This window comes from Chaetura pelagica, unplaced genomic scaffold, assembly GCF_000747805.2.
Source record: "Chaetura pelagica isolate M959 unplaced genomic scaffold, ChaPel_1.0 scaffold698, whole genome shotgun sequence".
Taxonomy (NCBI): domain Eukaryota; kingdom Metazoa; phylum Chordata; class Aves; order Apodiformes; family Apodidae; genus Chaetura; species Chaetura pelagica.
Window position 1 is genome coordinate 215,322 of NW_009954236.1, and position 9,049 is coordinate 224,370.

Sequence of the window (9,049 nt, forward strand, 5' to 3'; positions counted from 1 at the left end):
GGACCGCGTCACGACACTCGGTTCTACGGGCCCTGCGCGACCCCTCGTCCCGCTAGACCCCCCGGGGCTGCCTCGGGTGGTCACGGTGCCCCGGCCCCGCGGGAGGGCTCGGTGGGAGCGGAGTTGTGGGCCTGAGGGTCCCTACGGGGCCGGCTCCTGATCTGCGGTCACCTCAGCGCTGCGGTCGTTACCTCAGGAACGTGGTCGCCTCCCTCGGGACCACGTCACCCCAGGGTCACCTCAGAGCCACAGCCACCTCCCTCAGGATCCTGGTCACCTCAGGAACATGGAAACCTCCCTCAGGAACATGGGTCACCTCAAGATCCTGGTCACCTCAGGAACATGAAAACCTCCCTCAGGAACATGGGTCACCTCAGGATCCTGGTCACCTCAGGAACATGGAAACCTCCCTCAGGAACATGGGTCACCTCAGGATCCTGGTCACCTCAGGAACATGGAAACCTCCCTCAGGAACATGGGTCACCTCAGGATCCTGGTCACCTCAGGAACATGGAAACCTCCCTCAGGAACATGGGTCACCTCAGGACCAGGACCACCTCCCTCAGGATCCTGGTCACCTCAGGGCTTCTGGTCACCACAGGACTAACGTCACCTCAAGGCCATGGCAACTCACCTCAGCACCATGGTCACCTAATGGCCACAGTCATCAAGGGCCCTTCACCTCCAGACCATCATCACCTCAGGGCCATGGTCACCTACCTCAAGGCCCTTGGTCACCTCCAGACCATCATCACCTCCAGACCATGGTGACCATCACCCCAGTGTGTTTTGGGGGACAACTACCCTCTCTTTGGGGTGACACCAGTGAGTCAAAACAGCTTCAGCAAAGCAGATTCCACGGCGTGTACATCATGGCTGTGTAAAGATGATCCATCCTTGTCCTGCAGTCGGCACCGGGAGCTGTTCCCTTCCCAAGGGAATCCCGTTGCCAAGCCTGGAGAAGTGATTTGCTCCCAAATGGGCTTTAAATGAACTGGCTGCATTTTGGCACGTCCCTTACAAATCACTCCTGCACAATTCCCAAGCTACGGTCACTTGAGTTCCACCAGGAGTTGATACAAAAGGCTGGGGAACAGCACAAACCTGCTAAGATGCCAGCCCAGCACGACAGTCTCCATTCCCTAAATACCACCCCCCACAAAAAAAGGACTTCTCTGAAGGGACCCACCCTGGTTGTGCAGACTCTTAAAAACAAGGATTTTGCACCAAAAAGGAAAAAGATCCTACCTTGAGGGAGGTTAATATTGTGACAGAAAAGCAGCAAGCTTTCAAAACAGAGATTATTTTCAACACTTGCCCTGTTTTTTTGCTGATCTGACGTCTATTTCCATGGAAACCACATCCAGCCACCGAGCTGCTAGAACTGGGAGAGGTTTCTGCTGGAGCTGCTTGCTGGGCATGGGAAGAACCATTTTTTTTCCAGCAGCGTGGTAGAACCTTTCTGTGGGATTAATGGGCTTTCAGATACCAAAGGGTTTGGCTGCTTGGCCCTGCAAGGTCATGCCTGGTTCCATCAAGGAGTTCCTGGCTCAAAACCAGGGGCACAGGCATGGACACCCCAGTTTGACACACATGGTTATCAATGAAACACCTTGATTGCTTGGATTCAATGGCATGAAAATGCTTCTGGAAGACAAAGCAGCCAAGAGGCCACATCATCAGTCCCTCTTTTCCTTTATCATTAATTAATTATCATCCGTGTAGATCAACAGCATGTTGGAGGCTTTAATATTAATGCTTTTTAGTCAAATCAGTGAGATTATCCTGGGATGATCTCAGGATTTGCCAGAGGAAACAAGGCTTCCTGGGCTGGGGGCTTTTTCTTTGGTACCTGTGTGATTTGCCTTTAGTCAGTCTTCAGCCCCTGGAGAGATGATGATGATGAAATATCATTTACCACTTTTGAAGAAGAGATACAGGCTGAGATAAAACTACAAGTCATGCAGGGTCTGTCCTCAGAGCATCATCTTTCCTGGGCTTCTCAGAGGAAAAAGAAAAGAGAGAGAAAAATAAAAGGCCTGAGCTGGGAACTGGAGCCCAGAAACCACCAGAAACTAGTGTGGGCATCAGGGCCAGGGAGGGAAGGAATTGTCCCCTCTGCTCTGCTCTGGCGAGACCCCCCTGGAGAGCTGTGTCCAGGTCTGGAGCCCCCAACACAGGAAGGACATGGAGCTGCTGGAGAGAGTCCAGAGGAGCCACAGAGTTGATCCAAGGGCTGGAGCAGCTCTGCTCTGGAGACAGGCTGGGAGAGTTGGGGTGTTCAGCCTGGAGAAGAGAAGGCTCCAGGGAGACCTTAGAGCACCTTCCAGTGCCTGAAGGGGCTCCAGGAAAGCTGGGGAGGGACTTGGGACAAGGGCAGGGAGGGAGAGGACAAGGGGGATGGATTAAAACTGGAAGAGGGAGATTGAGGTTGGACATGAGGAGGAAATTGTTGGGTGTGAGGGTGGTGAGAGCCTGGCCCAGGTTGCCCAGGGAAGCTGTGGCTGCCCCATCCCTGGCAGTGTTGAAGGGCAGGTTGGATGGGGCTTGGAGCAACCTGGGCTGCTGGGAGGTGTCCCCATGCAGGGGGTTGGAACTGGGTGATATTTAAGGTCCCTTCCAAACGAAACAATCCCAGGATCCTATGACTGTAACTTTGCAGGTTGGCTTGAAAACCCAAACTATTTATTTCAGGTTAGACCTCTCCTATGGAAGAGGCAACGCAGGTTATTGAGGAGAGCTGAGAAATCATATCTGGGATCTGTTCTCAGCTCTGGCATTTCCATGCAGTGACACTTATGCTGAGACTCTTCAGCAACCCCTCCACAACACCTGCCACAACTGGTTTCAATTTAAACCCAAATCTTTGAATATTCTTGCAATACAAAGAGAAATAACAGCTCTGAGCAGCTGGAAAGGCACGGAGACGATCTCATTATTTTTTTTTTTGGCCTCGTTGCAAGAGTGGTTTTATTTCTGGAACATTTGGTTGTGTGGCATTTATTTTGGTCTGATCTCAAGGAGAATGGAGTAGATGAAAAGCTTTTATTTAATTTGCATTTGATTTGTGTTTATTGACACATTGACTGCGATTCTAAACAGACTCTTCTTTTCGTCGAGCTGAGCAGTGTGGGGTGGTTTTTTGTCTGCTGGATTCCTTATCACCAACACGAGCTTCTTCCTAGAATTCCAGGGGTTTTTACCAAAAAAAAAGCAAACCAGCAACCTTCAAGTGGGCTCATTCTCAGTCCTGACAAAACATGAGGCCCCTCAGCTTCGGTTCAATAGGCTCTGCTCTCAGGGCAACTGAGAAGTCAAGGTTTCATCAGGAGGAGTCCTTGTAAAATTTAGGATGTGACGTGATCTGATTTAGCATCAAGATGAAAACATCTCCTCTGATGTGCTTATCAAAACATTCCAGAGACTGACATAATTAGGTGACAACTCAGCCCACGGCAGCTCTTTTAACTTGCAAAAATATTTAATCTCCAATAAGAAAATGTGCTTTCTGAGGATTAAATTGCCATCCTTAAGCATCTGTGGTGGATGGACTGACAGCTTATTTTTTAATCAACGAATGTTTAAAAGCACCTTTGGAAGTCACATTACCAAGTATTTGCTGAGACTGGTAACAGTCACTGCATTAACAAATCCATTTTAAAACTAGAAATCCAAGATACTAATTGATCTGAGTCAGTTTTAATAAATAACCTGTGAGAGGAGACAGTAAATGATAAGAAACTTGCCCTCAGAGGTAGAGAGAAGGGCTAAAAGATTTCTTTCTATCCATGTTGCTCAGTCTTTGCATTAACCTTCAGCAAATTTCTCTCTACTGATGTGCTGCTGCACAACAAAGGTCTGGCAAGGAAAATCAGGGCCTGCAAAGATCTCCCTGATCTTCAGACAAAACCACTTTTTCATCCAAATGCAGTTGAGGAGCCCAGATAAATGAAGAATAAACCAAGACTTTTTTTTAGGGAATGTCTCCCTCACAATGAAAGCTCCTCGATGGGCAAGAAATGTTGAAGGTAACTGATACTTGTTTACTTGGGGGTGTTTAGGTTGATACTATATTTACGCTGGAAAACACCATTAAGGAAATGTTCCCTTCGGAGCAAATTTGCACTTGTTTGAAAGGGTTTAATTGTTTTGAGTCAGACAGGGTGCCTGGCTCCCTTTGCTGGTTTGGTTTGCTGGAGAAATTCACTCCAACTCACTTAATTCCTCCATAAAATGAGACAGGTAAAAGCACTGACCACACATGGTCATTGCACCTGCAGCCAGAGAAATTAAAATATGAGTTAATTGCTTTGACATTGGAGTAATATCACCCTGAAATGTCATATTTACCTCTTCAAATGCAATCATAGGACTGTACTGCATATTATCTAAATACTGTCATAAAAGGGTTTGGGTTGGAAGGACCATAGAGATCATTTAGATCCTACCCCCTGCATGGGCAGGGACACCTCCCACCAGCCCAGGTTGCTCCAAGCCCCATCCAACCTGCCCTTCAACACTGCCAGGGATGGGGCAGCCACAGCTTCCCTGGGCAACCTGGGCCAGGCTCTCACCACCCTCACACCCAAGAATTTCCTCCTCATGTCTGACCTCAATCTCCTCTCCTCCAGTTTTAATCCATCCCCCTTTGTCCTCTCACTACAAGCCCTTGTTCTGTGGTGATGAGTGCTCTGAGTAGAGTAAAAAAATAATATAAGTTTCTAATGAACCAAAAACACAGGCCCTAGGAGCACTTTGCTCTCCTTGAAAGCACAGTGAGATGGTGACAGACCCCAAAGTAATGGCTGTGCTACCCACACATGGACACCTTCACCCTGGCTGCAACCAGGATAGATGTGGAAGGAGATCTGGTCTTTCTCCTAAAAAATGGAGCTCTGCCTTCGATTCACCCTGGGCAAAGGACCAGCAGAATACCCTTCCCACCCAGCTGGCAGATCTCCTGGCATGTTTTTCATCCTTTGTGTCCAGAGAAAACAAGGTTTTACATGATCCAACTACTCGGACCAGTCTTCTCTCCCAGCTTTTAGCTTTGTGAGCCAGTCCCTGCCCCTCTGATAAATATGGAGAAGAGCTCAGCGACACGAATTCCACAAGTTTCTTGAAAACAGATGGCTGGGGAGAGGCAAGAGGGAGGAAGAAGCTTCAGCACAAGCCCAACTATTATTAGAGCCCAGAGACTTCACGCCTGGAAGAGCTGTCACAGACACTCCCCACAGCAGGTACCATTTCAGAGCTGGTTGTCTTCTGGTACCATGTCAGAGCTGGTTCTTTTCTTCACAGCAGATCCTCCAAGACACTAACATGCAGTTGTGCTCTCCTGGGAGCTACCTGCTAAACCTAAGATGTACCTGGATGCTGGTTCCCACCTTCCCTAAGTCCAGAAACATACACGGAAAGCTGGCCCAGGGATCCCCTTGGATTGCTTCCCCTCTTCCCTGCTCCCAACTGAGCCAGGAGCCTCGGCCCATTTCTCTCCATCCTCACTGATTTCCCTTTCTGCTCCCAACCCAAATCCATGAATTTGCATTTCCCATATGGAGCACCACGAGCTTTGCTATTCATGGAAGCTGGTAAACAACTTGCTGCTGAGGGTTCAAAAATAACTGCTGCAGCACCCGGCGGTAGCAGAAGCACGAAGAAAGAGTTGATGGTGGGGTGGGTTGGGGTTTTTTTTGCATGTGAGCCAAGAGGAGATGCACTAATTAGATTTCTGAAGTGTCAGAGTCAGCCATTTCAGCTGGGATAGAGCAGAAGAGGGTGGGATTTTGACAACCACATGGAATAGTGATGCATGGGGAAGCCATCAAATATTCAACAGCCACAGAACACTCCAGTAAAGACATTTGGCTCTTGGAAAATGAAGGGGGGGTGGGGGGGAAAGCTGGGTATAACACTAATTATCCCCCAGCTCCTAATTAGTTCCTTGAATTTAAAATATGGATTCAGCTCTACCAGCAGCCTATTGTGCTATTAATACTTCCCTGGCGTGATATGGTTAAAAATACTCCCACCCTTTCAAGACAAAATGTAGCTTGGAAGTGTCAGGATGGGAGGAGTTCAGGGATGGAAATCCTCTTAAAGGAAAACGACTTCCCTGGTGTCAAAGAAAGAAGATGAATGAGCCCCCAGGCTGAGACTGTGGCCACTAAAAGCAAATCTGAAAATAAAGGCCAGTGCAGAGTTCTGGGGCCACTTGATATCAGGGCTGTTTCACTGAGAAAACGGGTGCACAGCAAAATAATTAACAGGTTTTTTAACTGATTTTTCAGAGCTCTGCTGCCTGGGGAGCAGATTCTCCAGTGCCTGTCTTCCTTCAGACACACAGCACAAGGTCGAATTCCCATCCCAAGGCAGGATTTGGAAGGAATCCCCCCTCCTTGCATCCAACCCCGTGCTCAGGTGAGGCAGGAGATCCTGCCCAGTGCCAAAGCCACAGCTAATTATCCTGTGGCCACATCCCTAGTGCTGTGAACAGACAAGATCTGTCAGGCACCATGGGCAGAATAAAACATGCTGCTTCCCACAAGATTTGTGAGCCAAGAAAACAAGTCTGGTGCTTTTTTTTTTTTTTTTAATTTGTTGCTGTTTGTTTGTTTGTTTTTATGGCACCTTTTCACTTCAGTCCAACAAGAAGGTCCAGATCTGTGCTTTGGTATTTTAGATCCTCTCAGGACAATGAGCAGTTCTCCTCCCATCTCCACTGACAAATCTGCATCCAAATGGGTTAATTCCTGCTCCATCCCTCTGGCTCTTCACTCCCTCTGGCTCTTCATTCCCTGCCTGGAATGGTTCAGCAATACCAGCATGGAAACAATACCTGCACTTAAAATATACACAGTGCTGCTTGATCCCTTTTCCCTCCACTAATTTGAGTTGATACCAGACCAGTAAATATATTAAAAGAAATATATATATTAAAAAGATATATATATATATATAAAGAAAAAAAAACCAGACACATCCACTGCAGCTGTGGGAACAGGCAAACAAAGGCAGCCTTTCAGGAGGAAAACCACATCTCTGTCTTTCCTGCAATAAACCAGCAAACTGCTGCCATATGCTAAAATCAATACCTGGAGAGGCCAATTTATGTTGCAAGTGCCAACTGAAGTGCTTCATTTTAATTAAAAAAAAAAAAACCCCCCCCCCCCCCCCCCCCCAGGAAAAAAAAAAGAAAACCAAACCCCAACCCAGGCCCTCCATGTTGAGTGTCATTAAAGAGCTGCTGTTGATGCCAGGAGATGGAAGCACCCTTGAAGCTGGTCCCCTGGGGAGGGGTGCACCAAAGGGTTAAAAAGGGAGATGTGGGACATTTGTGGTCCCCACCTTGTGCAGCCACCATCGTGCCTGGGGGCAAAGCAGGAGCCAGGGCTGAGATCAGCTTGTCCTTCCTGAAATGGAGGAAATCTGGATATTGCCCAAGACTGATCCCTCCAATCTGTTTCAGAGGCTTTTTTGGAGTAGCCTGGAACTACAGAGACCTCACACAGCCCTTTGCTTCCTCCAGCAGCTCAGGCTCCCACCAGTCTTTCCCCCCCCCCCCCTGTTTATTCAGGAATCATCACTAGGGTCAGCAAGAGATCACTCCAGCCTGGAATGGCGCTTCTTCTGCAGAGGGAAAACTGTGCAAAAATCCCAGTTCTGCCCTCAAAATACCTTTGATGCTGCTGGTGAGAGACCAGAAGCCCTCTAGGCCCACAGCTTTGTATTTTGGAGGCCAAGGAGCTCCCCAAGCCTCGTGCCTGCAGCCCAGTTGGACCTCGAAGCCACCCAGCAAGAGATCACTCCAGCCTGGAATGGCGCTTCTTCTGCAGAGGGAAAACTGTGCAAAAATCCCAGTTCTGCCCTCAAAATACCTTTGATGCTGCTGGTGAGAGACCAGAAGCCCTCTAGGCCCACAGCTTTGTATTTTGGAGGCCAAGGAGCTCCCCAAGCCTCGTGCCTGCAGCCCAGTTGGACCTCGAAGCCACCCAGCATGATCCCAAGGATCCTGACCCTGCTGGATCCTGCCCACCCAGCATGGCAGGAGCTGGTGCTTGGGAAGATGACAAAGTGGAGCTGAATCCCTCCTGACAGTGAGCATGCAGGGTTCTCAGCTCAAGGCAGCCTGGAAGCCAACATGTTCGATGGGAACAATTCACTTCGGAGGTGAATTGATTTCTCCTCCGAGATTCCACCCAGAGACAAAAGGTTTGATTTGCCAATAGGGGGAGGGGAAAAGGCAACATAAAAAGAAGTGTGTACTCACCAGCTGAAGGAACCTAAAGAATCCTGCCCAGGTGTGGGTTAGGAGCAGGGTCAGCACTGTGCCCGTGCTGGTCTGTGGGGCTGGTAGCTCAGCTGGACACCGAGCTCCTCAACCAGAGCTCGAGTGGTTCTCACTGGGCTCAGCTTAGGAATCCAGGCCTTTTGTTTTTCCCTTCAAGACACAAGAAGGGAAAAAAAAACAATACACACACACCCACCCCAAAAACAACACAACAAAACCCATTCCGCGCCAGTAACTGTAACGGTAATTACAAGGAGGTTTTAACACATGTCTCAATTTGCATTAATTAAATCGAGGGGGAAGCTTCGATGGAGTAAATGAGGGTGGTGTGGGCTTTTTTTTTTCCTGAGCAGCAGCAGCAGCAGCAGCAAACGCTGCAGCAGGAGCTGGTGACTCCACTTTGCTGCCTGCATGTTGGGTGGGATGGGGAGGGATCTGCCGGCTGGAAGGGGCTTCCCAGGAGGGATGGAGCTGCAGGCAGGACGGAGCTGGGGGTGGGGAGGCTGAGAAGAAGAATCTCAGCTCGAAATTACCAAGAGCTCCCAGACGGGGCTTTTCAGAGCTCGGAGAGGGGGGAAAAGCTCTGCAGCTGCAGGCGGTGGGAGAGAGGAGGTTGCTGTGTGGAGATAAGAGGAATGTGGCCATTCCCAGCCCTGGGCACGCTGCAAGCCCAGCTGTGAGGGGAATATCAATGGGCAGCCGTTTTTATTTATTTATTTATGTGATTGTTTATTTATTTATTTATTTAGATAGACAGCA

General features: G+C 48.9%; 1 protein-coding gene across 1 annotated transcript in view; it reads right to left on the reverse strand.

Annotated features, from left to right (window-relative positions):
* STMN1 (stathmin 1) overlaps positions 1-1,304 on the reverse strand; it is a 6,812-nt gene extending 5,508 nt beyond the window's left edge. Inside the window, exon 1 of the mRNA XM_010003665.1 lies at positions 1,249-1,304. The gene's annotated coding sequence lies outside the window, so the exon portion shown is untranslated. The remainder of the gene's footprint in view (positions 1-1,248) is intronic.
* Positions 1,305-9,049: the final 7,745 nt, after the last annotated feature.